The 25,404-nt window shown below is 46.3% G+C and overlaps 1 protein-coding gene across 3 annotated transcripts in view; it reads right to left on the bottom strand.

Moving 5' to 3' along the window:
- ARHGAP39 (Rho GTPase activating protein 39) overlaps nucleotides 1-25,404 on the bottom strand; it is a 683,801-nt gene that overhangs the window by 438,344 nt on the left and 220,053 nt on the right. The window lies entirely within an intron of this gene.

The raw sequence follows: 25,404 nt of genomic DNA, 5'->3' as shown, positions 1-25,404 counted from the left end.
CATCCGCACATGAACCGCCTGTGGTCATTATCTGCAGCATCCTTGCCACCCCCACTGTCATTTATCCCCGATTGTGATCTGCATTTGCCCACATCTGGGCCATATTTGTCCTACCAATGCTTGCACAGTGAGCCTCCAATGTATAGATCCTGTTATACACCTTTGAAATCTACAATCCAATATGCTGCATGTTCCAGGATCCCATAAATCGGAGTTCCCCCAAACTTGAAGATTTCCACCCATTATATGAAACCAAACTAAGTGAGCAACACAACAGTGTGGGCACCAGAGACTGTGATTAAAGTGCAAGGGTGGGCTTAAGAGGAAGTTTCTTTATCCCCCAAAACATCTTATTCCCAGTTCTCACACGTAGTGTTCATTTGACACACTTTACGAGCAACAACCCCCCGACCCTCCCTTCTAACAGCAGCATCTCTAGTTACTGTCTCGCCTGCAGCCCAGGCCCTGCAGACCAGATTACTAAAAACATTTATCAAAGTCACATAAGTACCAGATAGAATCTACTTTTGTTCTACTGAAGGGAAGGAAGACTACATTTTCTTCAGTTCAAAGTCTCGCCCTTATGTGACAAATACATTTTACTCAGCGTGCTTTACGCTCTCTTACTCCTTCAGACAGTGCTCCCTGGTTGTAGCTTTACTCTGGCTTGTGTACCATGCCCCTGCAGCAAGCAAAGGACCAGTGCACAGTGGAGAACATGCCAAGTCTGATCAGTGCCAGCCACGACAATATATCCTATGGTCACAGTAACACAAACTTAACAATTCACTGCTACAGGCAGACAGAAGGAAGACCACAATCTCCGAAAACAGAAACCGCTTCTGTAATACAGAAACAAAATGCAATGGATTCATGCCAAGAAACAACTCTAGATAGAAAAGAAACCACATTAAGCACCTACAGGGCAGAACATTTTCTATCAATAATACATGTTAAAGGACACCTATGCGTGTTTAGAAAAAAGGAAATATTCATTATAGCGGGCTATTCTTTAATGGAATACTGCATAATGTATGTTTGTTTTTAAAGTTAAACATGACTGCCACGTTTAGAATGATATACTGCAGCATAATACCATTCTCAATAAACATCCTACTGGGCAGCCATCCTCGAATCGTGTTGTGCCAAACTTATCATTGTTGCACCAAACCAAAATGCTGACATTTTGATTCTAGATGTGGAGACGTTTTTAAACAATAAACAATGATGTACTATGAACAATCCCATTTGAAGATGGCTGCCCGGCTAGAAGCATTGGAATGCAGCACATTGTATATTAAATGAATGGCAGGGTAATGGCCCAACAGTGCTGAACATTAAAAAAATAAATAAGGAGAAGAAAATAAATCAAAGAGGACACATGAAAGGACAAAAAGGAAAACTAAAGTTCTGGTCCGGTGAATGTCTCTGTTATTGAAGCAAACTCATTTTCAGGTGATTGTGCATATGTGATCTGTGTCAATCACAGGGCACTAGAGCCAGTTGTCAATCACAGGGCAATAGAGCCAGGGGCTGCCCCTCCGCTATGGTGGAGGAGCCCCCACACCCAGCAGCAGCAGGTGCAAAACTTTTACTATAAAACGATAATTAACTACATTTGTTATCCTTTTATTGTAAAAGGGGCGGGCCATGGGGCTGTGGCTCCCCCTCAGTGCGCCATGTATGTTTGCCGGCCACCTCTGGCCGGCCATACACACATGCGCACTGGGCTCTCTCCAACATGGCTCTGGGTTGCTGGGTTGTAGACAGCAGACTGAGACTTTCACTCTGCCTCAGAACACCCTGGCTGGGCACACCGTCCAATCCTGATGCTGCTTTCATGCTGGAACAGCATGAAAGCAGCGTTAGGATTGGACGCAGAGCAGGCTGGGAGCCTGTGCTTGCAGTCGAGGAGCAGATGGGAGCGGCGAGTGTGGTGCAAAAGGTAAGGTTTTATTATTTTTAGAGCCAGTGTCTGAAGTGGGCTGACCCAGTGCTCCAAACTGTATGTTGCCATTGGGTAGAAGCAAAGTGTGAATGATACTCAAGCAGACCAACGGCTGCAGTAGGCTGACCCAAAGCCCCTCTATGTATGTATATGCATATTAATATTCTTTAATGTTTTATTATTACACAATCCTGGCAGACAGCTAGAGCTGTCAGTCCAGACCTATATGGAACTTGAATACACTCACAGCTAAAAGCTACTCATGAAAATATAAATGTGTGCATCATTAAAACTGGCAAACACCATACAACCCACTTTCTAGGACGTACCAAGGATTCTCACCGTGCGAACAGTGCACGGGGCAGTTGGCATGCCGCCTAACCTGTCACCGCCATGTTTCTGGCAAATTGTAGACCAGTCATTCTAAATAAATGTCCCGACGTCAAAACACTTCACGATGTCCCTATCACCGAAAAACTAACGCAGACACTGCAACACAGCACAGCTAATGTGAGAAAACTGAGTGCTGCAGCGCTGTAATTGTAGAGAATGAGCAGAGACCTCAGTGCCCACAGGTAGTAATGCCCAGGTGACCAGGCAGGGCCTCGCCCCAGTCTGGAGCACGGGCTGCTTTTATTTCAGACACCTGTGAGGAAGAGCGCGGGAAGCGTCGCTTCTTCAGAAACCAAAGGCGACGTCACCGTCTACACCCACATAACATAATGTAAATATAATCTAACAAAGGAAAGAGAGCGGCCGCTTCAAAGGCTACGGGGCAGTTTTTGAAAATATAAGTTTGGGGTCGACAATCATGCTATAACTCACGTTTGCAATAAAGTGGGGTACACGTTATTCTAAACAATAGCATTATTTTATTCTTTGCAATGCAGAGCACATTCTCGGGGTTGACACAGACCGAATTATATCTGTGGAATTATGAAAGAAAGTCAAACGTGGGGGTAAGGACTGGGGGGGGAGGGGGGTATGGGGTCATGCAGTTTCATTTGCACTACTATGTCTTCCATCAGCTCCGGGAGAGGCGACCAGGAGCTTTCAGGGACCTGTACCCAGCCCTGGATCTTACAAGAGATGCTTTCAAGGCCCGTCTACTCATTTATTCTAGGCATTGGCGTAACGAAACGTGACGGCACCCCCCTAGCAAAGTCCCCCCTGGACCCAGTCAGGGGCCTAACGCCCGTGCACAGTATACTGTGGAGCTTACCCTCTGCCCCCACACCGCGGGGGCCTTTGTTACGCCACTGATCCTAGGCCCCACACCACCATGTCTTTCTGTGTTCACACGCTGTTTATCAGCCATCACCTCTTGCCTTCGAATGAAGAACAAACCATTTAATAGGGAACAATCCCATTAAAAAGAGTAAATGACTTGGTTCACAATTGATAAAAACCCGCAGGTAAATCACGCGGGTCGGGCGCATCCCCCTTTCCTCCTTGATTTAATGTCAATTTCAGACACGGACATTCCTCAACCCGAAATAGTTGTCAGTCCTTAGTTTTACGGTAATGAAACTAATAAAACATTCATTTTGTCTGCTCGACAATCCTTTGAGGACTAGATAAACATATATATTTGAACCTCACACAGGTTATATATAGGTTATCTACCGATGACATACGTAGAGTATAGATTAGATCGTCACAAAAATCAAATTCATCATTTAAACCTGGATTCAATTTTACCCGATTCAGCATCAAATATTCTGCCAAGCGTTGAGCCCGCATTACCTCGATGTGACCATCAACTTGGTAACCATCCACAGGCTACATAGATATTACAATTACACGTGGGATTATACGGTGCTGGTACTTACTGAACACATGGGGCATGTGTTCAGTAAGCACCAGCACCGTATAATCCCACGTGTAATTGTAATATCTATGTAGCCTGTGGATGGTTACCAAGTTGATGCTCACATCGAGGTAATGCAGGTTGTACAGGTGAGTACTTAAGGATCTCAGACGTGGTGTTTAAATACCAGCATTAGCTGGCGTGGGTGAGCATCTGTGGATGGGGTCTGTACTAGAGTGTACGTCACTGCCCACAAGTGCAAGGGCCAGTACAGGCCGTGGTGCCCTTCGTTGTTTCATAAGAGTTTCCCTAAAATCCCATCCAGTCTGTCGAGGGTTAGTATAATGTATCAGACCCAACACACTCAAGTGCAAACAAAACCAACCGAGATGATCTTAATGACAAAAGTAAATCAGCACTGCTGGGTTTGTGCCACCTCCAGCCTCATCTGCCTGCCTGTTCTGCATGCACCCAATGCAACGAGGCGGCACATTACAGCCTAATGAAGGGGGAGGGAGGGTCCTATAACTAGTGTAATATTTGTACAAAAAAGTCAAAATCTGAAAAGAAAAAAAAAAGTCAAAATCACGCCGAAGTAATTCGGTGATTGGAGGCCTGCGGATGTTGTCTTGTCGGATTAAGGCAGCTGCCTATGAATTATTAACAAGACATCCTTCTAAGAGACATGATATACAGAGTATTTACTGTCTGCAGTTCACACCAAAGCCGCAGGATGACCCCTCCTTTGTGTCCCTCAGTCGGGGTCGGACTGCGACAGAAAATAAACCCGGGCATCAAATTAAAAGTGGCTCCCATTAGCGAACCAGAAAGCTAAAAAAAAAAAAAAAGAGTGGCCTACATTTGCAAATAATGTGTTTTTAAACCTGTAAAGATAACCCTTACAGGTGTTTTGCAAGACATGGGAGTCTGCATGCATTTGTGCTTGCAGCTATCAATGTTTGATGTAATATCAGAGAGACAGAGTAAAAGCCGGCCTACTTAACCACACAACAGGCCCGTTGCCATCCCTGTGTGTTGCTGCTGGTTGTGGGATAACTGCTAGTGCTGCCTTTGCCCCTTACCGGTGGTCTTTCCTATATCTTTGTTGGTTGTATCTGTTCTTCTGCCCTTCGTGCGAGAGCATTTATTGTGTGCGGCCCCAATTCATGCTCACCGAGGAGATTTGTTCGTATTATTGCTGAATTCTGTTGTACTTGAACTGAGTGGGGGACATGTCCTCCCGGTACCCTTCCTCTTGTGAACTCTTGGAGATGCCTTTGTTGATGTACACTGATGGGGCTATGTCTGTGTCAATGTTGTTTGGACAGAAGGGTATCTTTCTTGTATGTTCATTTAAAATGCATAAATAAATACATTTTAAAATTAAAAAAAAAAAAAAAAAAACAGGCCCACAGACAGACAAAAAACTGTCCCATACACTTACCTGTCAGACCAGCCCTTCTAGCACTGTCAGATAGCCCGACAGGCCAGTCCGAGCCTGCCCATGGTGAGGGCTCTTGATGCACTGAGCGAGGGACTCCTGAAGTATTCCAGATGTGGCTGGGACTGAGTTCAGCTTTGCTGTTGAGCTGTGCGTGTTTGTCACGCCTACAGAGTAGCTAACGAAAGACGCATTGGCTTAAACCGCTTTTGAACCTGCTGGGCTGCCAGGGGCCTTTCCTAAAACCTGGTGGTGCTTTAATAGGGTGACCAGGCGTCCCTGATATGCCAGGGCAGTCCTGTGCTTTTTACCGGCTGTCCCGGCAGATTTAGGAACATTTAGCTCATGTCCCAGTTTTTTAGAGGTTCGACTGAAAACGGTCGGAGGTGCCTTTTTATGGTTTCCAGTGCAGGGATAGTTAGCAGCTGTTATAAGAAAGCAATTTAATCAACAGGCGTGATACTGGCTTTAAAAACTGCATTTTATTTATGTTCATAGTGCCTCAGCTTTAATTTAATTCTGATGAGCGCTGTCATTCTGTGCGCTTGTACGAAGTAACAATGTAGTCTTATTTTATTTTTATGAAATGTCCAGTTTTTTCACTTTAAAGTTCTGGTCACCCTATGCTTTGATGCCTGGGGATCTTGTCGTCCACCATGCTTTCCCTGTCCTGGTCAATATACAAGTATCACCCCTCCTTCCTAAACTTCCTGCCTTAACTGGCCACAGTCAGTGGTGCCCAGGACCGCGTCTGATTCAGAGGCCAATCAGAGACCACCATCTGATTCAGTAGCCAATCAGAGATCACCATCTGAGTCAGAGGCCAATCAGAGAGCACCATCCGATTCAGTGGCCAATCAGAGAGCACCATCTGATTCACAGGCCAATCAGAGAGCACCATCCGATTCAGTGGCCAATCAGAGAGCACCATCTGATTCAGTGGCCAATCAGCAGACTTGCCTAAGCTCAGAGTGGAATGGGGGCTGCGGGTACCTTGTAGTGAAGGTGGGAGGAGGCTTGAGGAGCTCACAAGACCATAGTATTCAAGCTGCACCTCACTGATGATGCCAGCAAGCCTCAAAACAGTTCTGGAGTTGCTGGTGTTTCCCTTCTGTGCCAGGACTGGCATCTTGAGCTGCTCTGCTCCTATTAGGTTTGCTCTCTGTCTGGAGTTGGACAGTAAGCAACAAAACAAATGCTGGAATGTGGCCCAAAAAATTACCAGCAGCAAAGAATATACAGGTGATGGAATTGCCATGTCACGCACCTGATGGTATAACCAAAATGTATAACCATTTTCTTTTTAATAAAGTGCTGGTCTCGCGGATACTTACATAGTTAAAGTGCATTCCAGAAAAATAAATAGTGGCTCATAGCTACAATCCAGATCATACAGGACACCCTGGACTACATCAGGAGTGTCCAACACTGGGGAGGGTTTCTGGGTCCAACCAGGTCTTCAGGATATCCTCGAGACCCGCATTTACATACAGTGACTGAGTGATAATCATTTATGTAGCCACTGGTTGTCCTGAATATTTGGCAGGGGCAAGGCCCTCTCATGCCAACCTTGGACACCCAATGTTTAATTCACAGACGACCACAGTAATCACACCAGAACCATTACCTGGTTATTGAACACTGACTTTTCTCATGTTTGGAGATTGGCACAAGGACCTTAAATTTATGTTAAACTAACATTGGTGAATTTGGCAGAGCCAGAAGGTCTGGTCTGACAGGCCTGTGTGTGAGCTGTTTTTTGGAAGGTTGTAGGCCTATTTTATGGTTTGCTGAACAGGTTTTTACTGTTGATTTTTCTGACATTACCACAAACATTGCCTGCAGCAAGCACAAATGCAGTCTCCAATACCTTACAGAACACTTATACAGAGAGTCTTTAGAAGTTCAAACCACCCCGCTTTTTAAGTGCAGGCGTATTGTGTTTTTTTTTAACTGAGTGAATCACAACTGGGGCCACTTTTATTTTGATGTATGGGCCTATTTTCTGTCTCAATCCGACTTTTTCCATAAATATGTAAATTCAATGAAACAAATGTAGGCGAGAGAGTGCTGTGTGTGCACACCTCACTTATAACAAGTACACCTGTGACTTTCTAGTTTACGTTTCATGGACCACGTGAGCGAGTCAAAGGCGAACGTTCTAACAATCCAGCAGTATGTCCTAGAGCAGAGATTCACCACGTGTGACCCTGAGCAAGCAAGGGCATCTCTGCCAGACATGCTCACGCTTACTAAGGAGCTATGTAATCCCTCCTGAACCTCTACTATGGGCCCTGTTTCTCACTATCCCCCATGCACATTTTCATTGAACCCCCTAGTCACCCCGTGTAAAAGGAGAGACCCCTTCCGCAGTGCAGATACCGTTCACTTACAGAAATGCAAGGGAGACCCGAGCTCCTACAAGCCCCCTCTATACAGCCAGCGACCATGGCCGGCTATAGCGCTGGGGGCGCCCTGTGCGATAATCTTCATCGGCACACGTATCCCCCACCCTCCCCCCCAAAGACCCCCGACATCCTTCTCCTACTGCACTCACTACCACCACCCAACAGTGCCCCTGCACTCTCCATACCCCCTCTCGGTAATGTATCTCATTCGTTTGATAGCGCTCTCCATAACAGTGTAGGGCGTCACAGCACTTTGCAATACACATGAACTATACAGAGACAATGAATCATACTTGTGTAAATCAGTCTGAAGGAAGTGTCAGTAAAACAATAAGGATTCCTGGGTGGAGGCAGTACATTTGAACAGTGGCGGAGAAGTGAAAACATAGGATTTAAAACATACCACAGTGCTGGCTATTAAGAGCACATTCCTATCTAAACCAACTCCTGTTTAGCAACATTAAGGCACTGAAAACAGCGTTTTAACCGATCCATGCAGTTTGATGCAGCTGTTTTGACAGTTCATAGGCCGCTGTGCTATATTAGGATTGTAGTTGTGGGCTGCAAGTAATGAAAGGGCCATTGTGACACAAACAGAAACCCACTGAGCTATCCACATACAATACAGTTATGTGATCTCCAAGGTACACGTTCTTTGCAGAAGGCACATTAACTCTCTGCACTACTTGATGAGTCACAACTGCTACTAGACAAATCTCCAATCTCTATCCAGCAGGAACATTAATCACCCGCATTATGTTCACATTTTTATTGTTGCCTGAAACCTGGACACACAAGGAGTCCAGCAATTTAAAAGCACCTTCTGCAAAGTTATTTTCTATCACCGCCCCCTCTGAACTCGGGCCCCTTGAACGCCAGGTGCAGCTGCACCGGTAGCACCGCCCTAAAGCCGCTCCTGCCAGTACCCCTCCCCCCCGACTGGCAGGACTTCATCCACACAGACCACCAATGCATACCGGTGACAAAACCTACAGGGACCCCATGCACACCAGACATGCAGCCACACACACAATAGAGGTACCCAGACCCACACATCCACACACAGAAACTTGTCTTCTTGGAGATTTCCCTTCTACTGGGCGGTCGTAACACTCAGTCGCCATGTAAGCCAGTGTTCAAAGAGTTAAAAAAAAAAAAAAAAAAGTAGAGAAACTGCCAACAATATAAACATTGGCACAGACAATGCCTGGCTTGCATTTTAAATCTGAACTAAAATATAAAAAACCTGTTGTGGTGAAAAACACAACTAACAAGGTTCTTTTCTGCATAAAATGCATCTATGAAATAGTGGTTTTAATGTGTGGTCGTTTGGTGTAGTTTTGAGATGTAAAATAGTCCCTCGTGCAGTGCAACGGAAGCACACACCACAAGAGGGGTAATTATACACTAGAAAGCCAATAGCATGCAATGACAGCCAAATACTCCTCAGGAGGGTGAAAGTCAAGCATATGTATGTCAAAGAATTGGTAGTATTAACAGGGGTCAGAGCTACCTCACAGTTATTGCGCCTGTCCCCTGGTGCCAGTCTGTTCCTACTCACTATGCGTTTTCCCACCTGAAGGGATAACTTAGTGACTGGAGGAAACACTGAGCGTGCCCTGATGACTACTGAAGGACTAACAAATCTGAGCATGCCCAGAGACTTGCTGAGTGACGTGTGACAAATGCTATTATGACATTGTGAAGGCTTATCTCAGCAGTCACTGAGGATTGCTCGAGGATGGGGTACGCACCTGGGCATTATTGCCTAATTTCAAGGAAAGGATGCTCTTTCTATATTGCTCTTAACACAACGGGAGAGGAGGGGAGAAAACATTGAGATCCCATACTGCCTCCCCTGGGCACGCAACAAATAACACAGAGTATGTGGTATCACGTAGGTATGAAATGAAGTTAAATTGTACTGGACTGTCTGTATCTCCCCGAGTTCTGGACCTATATGTGTGCTGAATGTGGTTGTCAGAAGGGGCAAAGGGGAATTTCTCGTTCCGGACCAGGTAGTCTCACACACTATGTAGTGTCATGCTTCATCATATGACCACCTACCCCCATCCAGGTAGGATAGTACCTCCTGGACGGGAAAGGCCCCAAACTCCGGGAGATACAGATGGTCCAGTACAATTTAACTTCACTGTATATTGCTGACTCCCTGCAGGAGTGGTTGAAGACATGACAAATCAATCACCTCACTGTGGTTTTATAATGAAATAGAGAACAAAACTTCTGAGAAATCAAAGGTATATCTGGCACCATGTAACATAACATCATATGTGTATTTGTAAAGTGTATTTGCACCCAGAAATGTATCTCGATGTTGAAATAACATGATTATAGTTACCTAGTTCAATGATGTTCAGTTTGTCAACCTAAGAAGCATGAAAGGTTTGGTAGACCCAGAGGGATTCAAACCTGTGACCATGAGGTCAGACACAGATCCCTGAAGTAGATGTATGGCCAGGTGCAGACCCTGCTTCTCGTGAACCGACAGGAGGTGGGTACATCAGATGGAAATAGGAGTCTTTAGAACAGAGAGCTTAAAAACACTGCCCGTATATTGATAGATGGAACAATAGTGTGAGGAAATCAGTGTAAACCCCAGACCTTGTAGATGGGTACGGCATCCATTTTACGACATCCTCATTCCTCACTCCTCATCCCTACTTCTCATTCCTGCTTCTCATCCCTGCTTCTCATCCATCATCCCTAATTCTCATCCATCATACATCATCCCTACTTCTCATCCATCTTCCCTACTTCTCTTCCATCATACATCATCCCTCCTTCTCATCCATCATCCCTACTTCTCATCCCTGCTTCTTATCCATCATCCCTACTTCTCATCCATCATCTCTACTTCTCATCCTTGCTTCTCATCCATCATCCCTACTTCTCCTCTATCATACATCATCCCTCCTTCTCATCCATCATCCCTACTTCTCATCCCTGCTTCTTATCCATCATCCCTACTTCTCATCCCTGCTTCTTATCCATCATCCCTACTTCTCATACACCATCCCTACTTCTCATCCGTCATCCCTGCTTCTCATCCATCATCCCTGCTTCTCATCCATCATACATCATCCCTGCTTCTTATCCATCATCCCTACTTCTCATCCCTGCTTCTTATCCATCATCCCTACTTCTCATACACCATCCCTACTTCTCATCCGTCATCCCTGCTTCTCATCCATCATCCCTGCTTCTCATCCATCATACATCATCCCTACTTCTCATCCATCATCCCCTACTTCTCATCCATCATCCCCTACTTCTCATCCATCATCCCTACTTCTCATCCATCATCCATCATCCCTGCTTCTCATCCATCCTCCCTACTTCTCATCCATCTTCTCTACTTCTCATCCATCATTCATCATCCCTACTTCTCATTCATCATCCCTACTTCTCATCCATCATCTCTACTTCTCATCCAAACATCATCCCTGCTTCTCATCCATCATACCTGCTTCTCTTCCATCATCCCTACTTCTCTTCCATCATCCCTTCTTCTCATCTCTGCCTCTCATCCCTACTTCTCATCCATCATCCCTACGTCTCATCCCTGCTTCTCATCCATCATCCTTACTTCTCATGAGATGATGTATGATGGATGAGAAGTAGGGATGATGGATGAGATGCAGGGATGAGAAGTAGAGATGATGGATGAGAAGCAGGGATGATGGAAGAGTAGCAGGGATGATGGATAAGAAGTAGGGATGAAGAATGAGAAGTAGGGATGATGGATGAGAAGTAGGGATGATGTATGATGGATGAGAAGTAGGGATGATGGATGAGAAGCAGGGATCAGAAGTAGGGAATGAGGATGTCCTAAAATGGATGCTGTACTTAGTGTGGGGAAATCAGTGTAAACCCCAGACCTTGTAGATGGGAGAAGAGCTCATTCTCTGCCGTCCCTTTCTCACTTCTAGACTGAGATATTTGTGCATCAGGACGTCTCCCGAATCAATGTCCTCTCATAGACTCTGTACCCAACACTCCTGTTCTTAGTTTTACAGTGTGATGGTCTGAAAGCCATGCCTTTAAGAGCCCATCCCCTCATACAGAAGGAAAAGCACCCCGTGATGAACATCTTCACCAGCCCTGCGCATGCCCAGAAGGGGTCCATGCACCCTTTTGTTCAATCTGTGCTGAGCACATACATTAAGTCATAAAACCTACTATTTACTGCATGAGCTGCAGATACTGCAGCTCAGGAACATGGCACGGCAGCCACAGCTCTGTGCCCACCAGGTGCTGCAGATAGCAGAGTTTGAGATGCATGGACCAGCATCACTAAGTTCCAGCTTTGTTCCTACTGCCTGCATGCCAACATGAATCAGGACCTTATCACGCCGAAACCGAGCATAATATTCAGCAAAATGACCTGCACACACTACTGTGGCCATTTGTAATGAGACATAGTGACCTGCGTTTGTTCTTCCCCGTCATGGAAGATCTACTAAGGCAGCAGATGCCGCACAGAACACAGAAGAAAAAACTCTCACACTGTGGCACAGTCTCTGTGCTGCTTTGATAGAAGCAAAGGCCACCTGCATGGTAAAAATCAATGCCCAACAGGCCTCACACTGTCTTTCAAATAAACACAAAATGAAATTTGCAAAGCCAATAATGAAAAATAAAATGAATTCACGGTGTAAATTGCTCAGGCAAACAAAGCAAGGCGTCCCGCAGGCCACAATATTGCTTTACTGACTCGGTTGCTTCTGTATGGGCTGCACAGGTTGCGAGGAGACTGTGGCTAGCAGTGTGCATGTGAATTCCTCAGCAGACTTCTCTGCTATGACCATGCAGAGAGGGAGCGGGTCAGAAAGTCAAATCACAGGGATTTCAAGTCCTTTCTTGGTACCTTGACACACAAAAACAGTGAAGTGTGAATCCATTTGCAATAACGGAGCACAGAGCCCCCCACAACAAACATCTCCCGCATTAATAGGAAGACCCCAATTCAGGCGACCTCTGTCATCAGTCTGAAGAATAGATCTACAGGAAGGTGAGTTCAATGTCCCATACTGACTGCTGCAATCTCAAGGTAAGGAGGTGCAAGGACATCTCCACCATGGTACATCCTGGCCATGGGGGGGGGGGGGGAGGGGGGGGGAGGGCTGGACTGCTGGGCAGAGGAATCTCAGCCTTGGGACGTGAGAGAGGAAATGAGGTGAGGGGAATAATACACGGATATTTGCAAGAGTAAATGTAAGCATTGGTACGCAGAAAGGAATTAGGAGCATGAAAGAAGGAGGAACAATTAATGGTAATAATAAAATAAAGGCTTTATTCCTTAAAAACACTACCTTCATGCTCTTTTCACGTAGCAAACACGAGTAAATTCCGATAACCACTGATTTTTTTCCGATTTTTGAAAAACACAAAAAAAAAAATTCACAACAAACCGGAAAAGCTATAATCTGGATAATAATTTTTTATAAGTAGTAGCTCCAATAAAAAATTAAAAAATTATGCTGAGTAGAGGGCCCTATTGAAGCATTGCCACTACAACACTGGGCGGTATTCGTCACGAAGAGGGATATTGCAGATTCTGCGGCAATGCACCGTGCATGAGGAAGTGCCCGGTGTCTAATCAACAGCTGGAGATGTGGCTGATGGGCAGTGGCTGCTGGTCACAAGCCTGAAGTGCGTCTGGTCCACCAGTACGCCAGGTACCACACGTGAAGGGCATTGAGACGCATGCGAGAAGGAAACCTTGCAGAGAAGCACTGCAGATCTGTGCAGTGGGTGTGATGTGCTTGAATCAGGAGGCATATCATGGCATCCGAGCGGCCCCTACAGACACCCGACAACCACCTAATGACTACCAAAGGGGTCTGCAGCGAGGAGGTTTCCTTCCGAGAGAACCGCGGATCCATAGGTCTATCTGCCCACGAGTAGGGAACTATTGTGCACCATGATCTCAAATTATTGGCCTTTCGGCAATGGCTGCTCCTAGATCTGGGTGTGGGCACCGAAGCTGATACCCATTTGGAGGCAAGTAGCTGGATGACGGAGAGACAGTTGCTAACAAGCACTGGAAAAGCCAAGAGGTCTCGATTTGACGTGCTAAAGCGTGCTAACACACTCATGCCCTACTGCCCCTCGCATGCGTTGCATGCAAAACTGTTGTTAAACTTCTTAAAGCAGGTCTTTTGACTTTTCTAATGCTGGGGAACACAGAAGACAAAAAGGATTGTTTTCTGAAGAGAATGTATCTAGGAAATAAAGAACTGAATTTGACGAAGAGTGTGATGAGTGAGAGTACGTTTCAAACGTTGATAGTACCTTGTGCAATCCAATGTAAGCTCTTCCTAGAGAGAGGAATGATGCAACAAAAAGCCAAGAGCATGATGTAAGATATATTCCTCGGGGCACAGCTAAAGTCCACTGTATGTTTGAAAGAACTGGTATCATTGGGCCCTGCAGGCAACGGATTTTGCTATCAAGCCAGCACTAACATGTGGAATCGTGCACAGGCTTTTCAGACCACAGTTGTATCCAAAGATGTCCCTAATTTACTATCTAATGCACCAGGGAAGGTCAAGACACACTTGGAAGTGGATTCTCCTCCCGCCTGGGGCTACCACACCCCCATAATCTGCTGGGGGCATCGCCTGTCCCAGATCTGCACAGGATGGGTGGGCGCACCACGACAATATCTCATTTATTGTGGCAACATTTAGTACCAGATCGGGGTACCTGCTGAAACTGGAGGCCCTGCTGCCCGGGGGACTGTTTTTTCAGGGCGATAAGGAGGACTTCTCACCTTGTCCACACTCCAACATGTCATCTGCGTTGCAAAGAGTGTTGACGTTGTTATTTTATTTTTTAGTTCAAATCGTTTTATATCGCAGAGCAACTAAAGGGCCATGAAGAGAAAAAAAAATACAAGAGAACTCAATCACGGTTCTTAGTATTTCCCTTTGGACCTAAATGCTTGCGGGAATAATCATGAACAGCGCAATATTAGAATTAAAACACAGGTATGCATGAGATACGTGTTCGGCTTCAATGACATTATTAATATTTTCTCATTTTCTAGTAGAAAATTTCTTGAAAATTGGACTGGCAGCCTCCATTAAAAACTCATCACCCAAGGTTTCCTGGTTTTCCTTTCCTTTCATATTTTTCTTTCACTAGTTCCCGGCCTTGGCTTCCTTAACACATGGCAGGATATTTGAGTTTCAGTTTAGGAAGCATCTTTGATATTAAGAAAAATACTGTGTGTTCTTTCTGCATCAGAGAACCTGAAAACATTGCAGTGTGGGTGGGGGGGGGGGGGTAGTTAGCAGGGACCTCTCCTGTGGATTCGAGGGTATGAACGTTGCAGCAAACCAGGAGGGCGAGGCAGACACGGAAGGCCCGGCGGCGGTGACGTCACAGCCCACCTTTGAATCAGCCTGGATGTAAAGCGTGGGGGCTTCATCCCTGGGGGAGGCGGGTTTAAGGAGCCTCACGTGACACCCGAGGAGGAGAGGCTTTGAGACGGCCAGACATCTCCAGATGCGATTTATCACACCAGCAAGGTGAGTCCAGAGTCCCAGAGGTGATGGAATTAGCATCCGGTAATAACCGGCGCATGGAACTCCAAGCCTCATTGGCTGTCATCAATAATGAATTGGTCAGATGGCTCTGGGTTGGTCCACTGCCATTTCAAAGGTCTCATTTGCATATATCCTTCCCTCTTTGTCCTGGGTGACCTGGCATTGGTGACTTCAAGCATCTTTCACGGATTTGAACCTCTAAGGCGAAAGTGATGTCCTATACTGCATAGCAAGAACAGATCATGGCCGTAATAAAGGCCTTTGACTGCTGAAAATGATCTACATTATTTTTAGGCTAAACACGGGCCCAGGGACAAACAAATCTCCAATTTCTTGGAATTATTGCAAGAAAACAAGTACAAATCTCACGTTCAGCAAAAGATGGGAATTTCACAATTTCAGTAGTTTTGTACATTTAAAACGTTACTCTGTCACTGAAAAGTTCACTTAACTAAAACAATACTTTATCCTTTGGCTTTTTCAGGGTGTTTTTTGTCGTAAATTATTGTTTTGTTATGGGAGACAGTGTCGAGCTTTTAAGCAAACAAGAAACGACATGGCTAGAAGGGATGGAAATGGAGGTTTGAAACTGTACTTTGAGGTTTTTGTTCCAAGCAGCTCTAGATTGGCAATTTGGCCAATTTTTTTTTTTTTTTTAATTTTACTCCCACCTATCCCCTCACTCAACACCTCTTAAAAGTAAAACAAACTTAACAGAGCCTTTGATTTTCAGCATATTGACGCTTAGTTCTTAAGACAAACAGGGGAAAAACAACCAGATAATGCTAACAGTACATTTTCAGTGTTAAAACCATCCACATTAAACATCTCTAAAGTTATTCTATCTTTCAAGTTTGTTTTTATTGAAACAAGTGTGAATTAGAAGTATTTTCTCCCATATTAAGGGAGACTTCAAACTGTTTCTCCCAGCACAAGCGAGGGCCGATCCTGCGTAAACGAGGCCGACAGACTTCTCACAAGGAAAAACATTAGAAAGCAATGCTACCGGTTACAATGAAAATCCGTCAGCGCCTGGGAGTGAAGCTGAAGGTGGGTGCAGCCCTTGAAAATTTTAATAGTGAAGAACCTGCATAAAACCTTCCTGCAGGGTCTTCCCAGCCTCATACCTGTGAAGCCGACAGTCTGTAACTCTAGGTACCTGAAGTCGGTTTCTTGTTCCTGTAACACGCCTGTGACTTGTCATCCATAGGTGTGATGTTTCACCTTCACTGAGTGTTTTTCCCTAGAAGCTGTAGACTGAAAAGAAGAATTGTATAATGCATTTAAATTGCTAATTTTAAATATATTTCGCTCAGACGCAGGACTGGACGGCTGAAGACAGCGAGGCCACTGTGAACAGCTCTCTTACAGGACACAGCGAGGCCACGGTAAACAGCTCTCTTACAGTGGACAGTGTGGCCCTTGAACAGATCTCTTGCAGAAGACAGTGTGGGCATTGTGCACAGCTCTCTTACAAAAGACAGTGTAAACAATGAACAGCTCTCTTACAGAAGACAGTCTGGCCACTATGAACAGCTCTGTTACAGAATACAACAAGGCCACTTTGAACAACTCTCTTACAGAAGACAGTGTGGACACAGTGAACAGCTCTCTTATAGAAGACAATAACGCCAGTGTGAACAGCTCTCTTACAGAAGACACCAATGCCATTGTGAACAGCTCTCTTACAGAAAACAATGTGCACACCATGAACAGCTCTCTTACAGAAGACAGCCTGGCTACTGTGAACAGCTCGTATACAGTACACAGTGTGGACACAGAACAGCTCTTTTACAGTAGACAGTGTCTGCGGACACTGAACAGCTCTTTTATAGAAGATAATGTGGACACAGAACAGCTCTTTTGCAGAAGACAGCCTGGCCACTGTGAACAGCTCTCTTACAGAAGGCAGCCTGGCCACTGGGAACAGCTCTCTTATAGAAAACAACGAGGCACTGTAAACAGCTCTTTTACAGAAGACAGTGTGGACACTGAACAGCTCTTTTACAGAAAACAGTGTAAACACTGAACAGCTCTCTTACAGAAAACAGTGTGGGCACTGTGAACAGCTCTCTTACAGAAGACAGTGTGGACACTGAACAGCTCTCAAGCAGAACACAGAGGGCCACTGCGAACAGCTCTCTTACAGTAGACAGTGTGGACACTGAACAGCTCTCTTACAGAAAACAGTGTGGGCACTGTGAACAGCTCTCTTACAGAAGACAGTGTGGACACTGAACAGCTCTCTTACAGAAAACAGTGTAAACACCGAACAGCTCTCAAGCAGAACACAGAGGGCCACTGCGAACAGCTCTCTTACAGTAGACAGTGTGGACACTGAACAGCCCTCTTACAGAAAACAGTGTGGACACTGAACAGCTCTCTCACAGAATACAGCCTGGCAACTGTGAACAGCTCTCTTACAGAAGACAGTGTGGACACTGAACAGCTCTCTTACAGAAGACAGTGTGGACACTGAACAGCTCTCTTACAGAAGACAGCGTGGCCACTGTGAACAGCTCTCTTACAGTGGACAGTGTGGGTACGGTGAACAGCTCTTTTCCAGAAGACAGTGTGGAGGCTGAACAGCTCTCAAGCAGAACACAGAGGGCCATTGTGAACAGCTCTCTTGCAGAAGACAGTGTGGAGACTGTGAACAGCTCTCTTGCAGAAGACAGTGTGGAGACTGTGAACAGCTTTCAAGCAGAACACAGAGGGCCACTGCGAACAGCTCTCTTGCAGAAGACAGTGTGGAGACTGTGAACAGCTTTCAAGCAGAACACAGAGGGCCACTGTGAACAGCTCTCTTGCAGAAGACAGTGTGGAGGCTGAACAGCTCTCAAGCAGAACACAGAGGGCCACTGCGAACAGCTCTCTTGCAGAAGACAGTGTGGAGACTGTGAACAGCTCTCGAGCAGAACACAGAGGGCCACTGCGAACAGCTCTTACAGGAACCTTTCTTCTGTTTGCGTTGCCTGCGGTTTAGGAAAACAAGCCAAGCTTTGTTGCAAGAGGCTATAATTGGCAGCCCTCGCCGCCGTGGCAGAAAGTCAATTGTGCTTAATTAAAGAAGTGACTGTGAGCTCAGCTTTGCGGGGTTCTTGAAAGACTCTGTGAAAGGCAACAGAAGACGTGTGTTTGTTCATCAAGGTCTAGTAAGGCGCTTCCTTCAGTCTTTGAGCAGATCACTGTGTAAAGACTAATGAATCCTGCCCCGCCCTGAGGCGGAGAACATCTCCCAGGTGGGCCCGTGAGAACGGATTCTGTGGAGTAACCATGGATCTGTGTGTAAGAATCCAGCCAATGAGAACATGGATCTGTGTGTGTAAGAATCCAGCCAATGAGAACATGGATCTGTGTGTAAGAATCCAGCCAATGAGAGCATGGCAGACCCTCCATAGCTGAGGACCGCCTCCTACCTGGAGCCAAGGGCATTGTCTGTAGGACATCCCTTCTAGATCTAGACGGGTGGCACCGTTCACATCAATGTTTAAAGTACCAGTCTTCGCATTTCTGAGACCATGGCAGGACACCCCGGCACCCGGGCACCGAGGCATTTGCATTCCATCATTAAGCCATTGACGCTGTCCATAAGATGCCACCTATAGGTCTGTGTGAATGCCACTGATGAACCAAGCGGTTCTATGTCGCTTTACCAACGTTGAAAATACTGAACTGCAAATAGCTCTGCATCCATTATGTCACAAGGCGAGTATATCTACTCTTCTTAACTCCTCATCTACTTGCCCAAACTCAACCTGCTTGCTATTGTTTTGTTTTTCTTCTGTTGGCTCAGCCAGCAGTGTGTACATGGAGGGGCTGGGCCACGGGAGGTGGGAGGAGGGGCCAGTGCACTAAGAGCGCATGTGTGTTTGGCCGGCTGTCTCAGGCCGACCAAACACACATGCGCACTTAGGTTTCTCCAACCCGGCTGTGTACACAGCCGGACTGGAGAAGCAGCACAGACCCCAGGCTTGTGTCTGAGCGGCAGTCTGAGCCTCTCAGACCAATCCCGCCACTGCTTTCATGCTATGTTTAGCATGTAAGCAGCACCAGGATTGCTGGGGAGCCTGTGCTGGTGTCCCAGTCAATGTTGGGACACCAGACGAAGAGGAGCGACAAGCGAAGTAGCGACGAGAACCAGTTAGTGGGTTTTCTTTTTTTTTTTCTGTTTCCCTTGTCCCTCTTGTTGCCCCCGCACACCCCCTTGACATTTGCAGTGGCCGAGGCTGGATTACACTCCCATGATGTAGATGTCATGAATTTCATACGTAAATTCTGGGTGCGCACTGGAAACTGACTGTCCGACCATAAAGAGCTACCTCGTCTATGACGTCTCCTAAAATGTGTGGCTCGTCTTCATATCAGCAGCTGGAAACAGACGCAACGTATCAGGAGTAAAGGTGGATACAACAAAGGGGCAGGTGGGATACCTCCCAGAATCCTTAGGGGCACCATCACTGACCGCATTCTTTAACCACTCACGGAAGGCAGGTGCGTTGTCTGGGGACAGGAGAAGAGCAGGTTGAAGCATGAGCTGTAAAATATAGCCCAGAATGCCTCACCGTAGTGCATGTGTGACTGAGGCAAACTCTTAAAGGGGCATCCAGTCATTAATGTCACAACGGCTCTCAAAACCCCACCTGATGTCATCAAACACACACATTTTCTAGAATGTCTATTCTTGGTGAGTGTTAATGATGCAAGACGGGGCAAATAGAACTGCTCTTTTCTCAGAACTCGAAGGCTCCTTTAAAACCATAGCAGTAAAGGGTCTAGGACTGTATGATCTTATCCAGGAGAGGTCATGGTAGGAAACTTGGGTAGATTTCTTGAACTACCGTTCACTGCATGGAATAGTGATCAGAACATTGGAGTGTTTAGAGCTCTATTGAAGACAATGGACTACCTCGGGCCTCTAGTGACTGGTTTAGGCCCAGAACTCCAACATTCCAATGTTTGTCTTCCTGTGTCTCTCTTTCTGATATAGAACATTCTACCCTCAGTAGATGGAATATTCTAGTAGGCTTATAACTCTTCTGCCTCAAGCTATACCGGTTGTTAAAAGCCCTCACCCTCATTATAGGCTTTCACCTGTGGCTCGGGCCTATAACTCAGGTTTGGGGCCTTTAACAACCGGTATAGCCCTCGGCATCGGGCTGTACAGCTATATTATTTTTGCCACGGTTGTAAAAAAAGACTGAAGGACAAACTGAGTGCCCTCGGTGTGTGTCCCAGAATGGTAACTTTGAAGAGTACAAATAAATGGTGAAGATTGAGGGGCAGCTGAGTTCGGACCCATACTTCTAAAGGCTGTCATTAGCAACACTGCAGACCCACTGGAGTGAAAGGTCTGTTTCTTCACAGTGGACACAGAGAGCTGCAAAAGATTGGAAGTGGTGTAGGAAATTTTTCAGAGCAGTCAGAGCAAGGGTGGTGATTCAATGCAAGTGTGAGCAAAGACATGAAATTCAGACTGGGGTACAGAAGTCAATTAGGCAGGAGAGGGTTTTTGAGGATGTAATATCAACAGGCCTTTATGTGCTCAAACATTGCAACAAGGCAGTGGAGAGAGCAAGGGGAATGATGTGTGCTCGTGACGAGGTTGCTGTGTTGTAGGGCTTGGAAATCCATCCTATACATTATTAGTGGGGTCTCACATATAGAAAAGATAACTAAACATTAGGGTGCAGTGTAACACAGAGCTAATGGATTTAGATTGGGCCAGATATTTTATGTTCAGGATTGGCTTTTCCTTTAGGGGCGTGACCAAGACTGATTTGCATATGGCTGGCCTCGGTCTAGAGTGCCACAGTGAATGTAAAATTCTGGACCCAAGTGATCACAAGTAGCTAAAATTCATTCAAGCATTTGTCCTGTTTTCTTGTAGTTTGCTGCAGTAGATGCCCTACCTGTGACGAGTATGCCCAGACGTGGGTGCCATGCTCACTGTGCCACAGTACTCAAACTACTCTTCACTTTCAAGGCTTAAGAGGGCTAAAAACCTGTCTACTGCTGCTTGTGTGCCCATCCGGAGTGGACCTGGCCTGGCAGTTCATGCTGTTTGCGCTGGAGTATGGGCTGATTTACACATGGGTGGTCTTGGTCTAGAGAGACACTGGGCAAAAAATGATGGAATTGAATGCAGACAGAGCAATCACCAGTGGCTTAGGCTATTGAAGTTATTCCTTTTATTGCCTGCTTTGCTGCAGATATCTCACAATTACAGATCTAAGCATCTACGCCTACATAGTGTACATACAAAGACAACCATTTGGAAGGAAGCTGGCATGTAGACCGGCCCTCCAGCCCCTGCCGGCTCCTTATAGGCCGCCCTGTGTGATTCTCTAACAAAGTGAAAGCCGGGGGCAGTGTACCATTTTTGCAACAACAGAAAAAGATCACACAGCCCTGGAGTCTGAGGGAAGAGGGTGGTAGATTCATAGTAGCCGGTGGCTACTCCCCTTAGCGTAGGCACTGGAGGAACTGGTGGTTGGCAGATGCTGAAGGTGCAGATCTGAGGCACAAGCCTTTTATTTGTTCCCCTGATGTGGAATAGATGAGCCCTACCCTGGTAAAACCCTCTTAATTCCCCTTCAGCTGGGGCCATTCACCATCAGGAATCCCCAATAGTGACCGGCACACATTACACGTCTAAGGTGTGCCTACGCTGGGTTCCCGGTGCCTCCTGCAAGGACAGGGAGCCTGCTGCACACAGTGGAGTGTGTCCCTCCACCTCACCTGCATCCTGACAGCAGCAACATATTTAATGATGCTTCACCTCTGCAGCCCAGCTGGGGATGTGCAGTTAATGCACATCTGCTTCTTGCCCGGCTGAGGGCTGCTGTTGAGACATAAGAGAGGCCGGAACTAGTTTTAAAGCTTTGACTTCTCCCCCTAAAGATGCTCACAGGGACAGCTGGCCCTATCTTTGGACGTCTAGCCTGTCTTTCTTGCAGTTCATATCTCTGTGGCCTTCTGGGCTTATCTATCTCTGCTGTGGTGGAATTTTGTGTGGAAACCGGTGGTCCCCGCGTGAGATGTGTGGCTGGTGTTTTCTGTCTTGTCCTTTCACATCTTGGAGACATCGCCCAGCAGGGTGGTGGCTGCCACATTAGGAACATAACTCAAACAAGCATTTGCAATGCAATGGGTCTTGTGTTTGCTCGAGTTACAGCTATTAGCGTTGTAAATTCCTAACTGGACTTTTCTTGACACGTAAATTGAAAATGAAGAGTAAAACAGGTGAGCGAGCCAAATCAAAGCGCCACGGCCGTAATGAGCGTGAGTGCGAAGAGAGACACAAAAGGAAAAAGAATTTTGGTTGCAGTCAAACTTATTGGCAATCGTGCAATTAGCCATGTAACATGGTCGATGGCCCAGGCGGTAACAAAACCGCTCCAAGGAGGGACAAACGTAAAGCATTTACCAATGATAACAAAGGATTTTTAACTGACAAGCCCACGAACGAGTGAAAGTGATGGGAGTGCAGTGGGCGTGGTTGAAAGGCCACAGATAGATTATGACAGGTACAGCGGTTGCGCGCTCAACCTAAAATGCCTGGCCAGCACAGGGGAGAAAATATAGCGCCGCAACAAAGACAAAGCTGGAGATACACTCATGGGTGGCGTCCTGCGTGAAATTGTTATTGTGCGTATGAGGTCATTTCATCATACGAAAAAGAAAACACAAAAGAAACCGCCTACTTTGAATAACAACGTAAATCACTCTTACTCACTTTCTTCTCAGTTCCACGCCTTTTCTCCCTCAAACCAGAAAAAGGAATACATTGTGCTATACATTTCAGAAATGTGATGTTATTTGCATATGGCCACGTACCAGTGTATGACAAAGCCCTAAGCACGAGTCCCCAAATCTTTTCTACCTGTCATTCTAACAAGGATCCCTGGGCATGGGGTATGGGCAGTGCCAGTCAATAAAACAAAAGGCAAGAGGGAGAATGCTTCAATGATGCTTCAATGGGGCAAGAGGGCCATGGCAAGTCTGCCACTTGCCCGAATGTTTCAGATGATTTGGCTGCAGAGGAAGACAGCTCAGTGGGTTTGACCCATGAACTTCTGCACGGTGCCAAAATGTCTTCAAGGGCTGCATTACACAAAGTGCCTGGGGGGTGGAAATGGTGCTTGTGCCCTCGAAGCACTTTGGTCCTGCAGAAGGGGCACAAATAATGCACCAGTGCAATCCCCAAGGCAGCAGGCATGTCCTCATTTGCTGGATGCTTGGTCCCATGAGGGACCTTTGCATCCTCACCATATTCCCGGCCCCTTATTGGACGGCTGGCAGTCTCTCTGCATTGACAGATGGACCAGAGGTTTCAATCTGCCAGTTACCCATTCAACGCTGTTGTCACCCCTGCATTGGTCAGCATGGTTTTGTTCTCCATGGTGGGGCTTGCTTTCCCTGGCAGCTCTGGGTGCGCTCAGTGAAAAGTGCGTTGCGGCGCAGAGCAGAATAGTGCCCCTGATCTGTGTTGGGGTGCATGGAGGTCCCCCCTTGCTCTCCATTTCTTCCAGAAGGTGAAACTGTACTCGGTCTGGTGGGTGACATTTTCTTCTAACGTTCTACCAAAGATTCTTGAGTTCCCTCTTCAAAATCTGCAAGGACTTCCAAGCGATTTGCACTAGGGGCGCGACTCGCATAGATTTTTCTGTGAGTAGCTGGGGCTTACTTTGGGCTTACTCAACCCTACTCATGAAGCAATATTTTGTGGATTGAGCCTCTAAAGTTCAGAAACTTTCTAATCTACACTTCTGCCTTCTTTTGGTCCCACATGCAGAGATTATTGACTAGGTAAATCTTCTCGATAAAAAACAATGACATGGTTATCGACCAATGAGGGACACACAAGTGTATGGCCTTGGTTTTTATCTACCTTGAGTGAACAACTTAAAAATCACCCCCAGTGCATCTGTGCATGTAATGCTTGTAGCATCCAAACGTCAGATCTTCTTTTCAGCTCAAGTAACATAGATGAACTTTATTTTCCCCTCGATTCCTCTCGTTTTATAATCGGAAATTTCTACTGAAGGCCTCATTACAAGAGCCCCTGTAAATTACCAGGAGCTATCAGACACACTGGGTTTACAAATTGTGGTCCCCAATCTCTGTATCAAAAATTTACCGAATACAAGCAAGAATGCGCTATGCTTAATTTCTAGTAGAATATTTGCAGTGGCCCAAAATTTTGCTCAGAATTTATAAGCCTGCGACATGCGCTACTGAAGGTAGGGGTGCTCCATAGTCTTGATTCCACCTCCTGCCTCTTTAATGCACCATCAGACACCCCCTTCATCTCACTTTTGGAGGATTCGTTTTCATCACTACTTTCTAAACATGTCACTAAATGTCCTTCTTTCGCCTCCCTCTGCTGTGTTTTCTTCTGTCTCACTCCTGTTCAAAGTCAGCTGATGAAAAATAAGTGCAGGTCTCCAAAGCGTACGGGTGCACCACCGGCTCAAATTAAGCACTGGGTGGAAACACCAATTCCAACATTGTATTCCCCAAAATCTCATTAAAATGAGTATTTTTGCTACTTCTCTCCCTGGGGCAAAAGGTGAGATGGGGACAAATTCTGCTCAAATTGGCATCCCGCCCTTAGACACCTATCCTGTCCCTTCGCTGCACATCACAGTGAGCTATTCGCAAGGCAAGGCATGACAGGCGGGTCTAATACTGGAAATAACTAGGTACCCCCCTCAATCCTTGCTGCGAGGGGCTGCTGAGGACAGATTCAATGTTGACTGGGCCCTCTCACTGGATCTCGTTGTTAAGCGGGTCAGGCTATTTGGGAGAAGCCGGGGGTGGAGGCGCTGAAGCAATGCAGTGAGCCCGGGGTCAGAGGGTTTTATTGCAATCTCCGAGGGCTCCCTCCTGAGTGAATGCATTTTCCGAAGGATGCGGCCTGTTGCAAACGCCGGTCGCCGGGTCAGTCCATTTAACGGCGCAGTAATGGCGCGGTTCACCCCCGGGACCGGCGGAAGATTACTCGTCCGCGTCCTGGCGTCGAGTTCAGCTGTGTTAATTGACATCTTTTCATCCTCCGTCGGCGCCAGATGCTGCGAGCCCCGCCCACTTCTCAACTCTGCCCCTGTGCATACTTGCACAGCCCGGACCGAGAGATGAAATATGGTTATACTCGGGCCCACTGGAATTATGCGGCAGAGGAGCAACAAATTATGCGGCAAGAAAAGTCAAGTTATGCG

This window comes from Pleurodeles waltl, chromosome 2_2 (genome assembly GCF_031143425.1).
Source record: "Pleurodeles waltl isolate 20211129_DDA chromosome 2_2, aPleWal1.hap1.20221129, whole genome shotgun sequence".
Taxonomy (NCBI): Eukaryota; Metazoa; Chordata; class Amphibia; order Caudata; family Salamandridae; genus Pleurodeles; species Pleurodeles waltl.
Note: the sequence above shows the minus strand (reverse complement) of the source record. Positions and strands in the feature narration are given on the sequence as shown.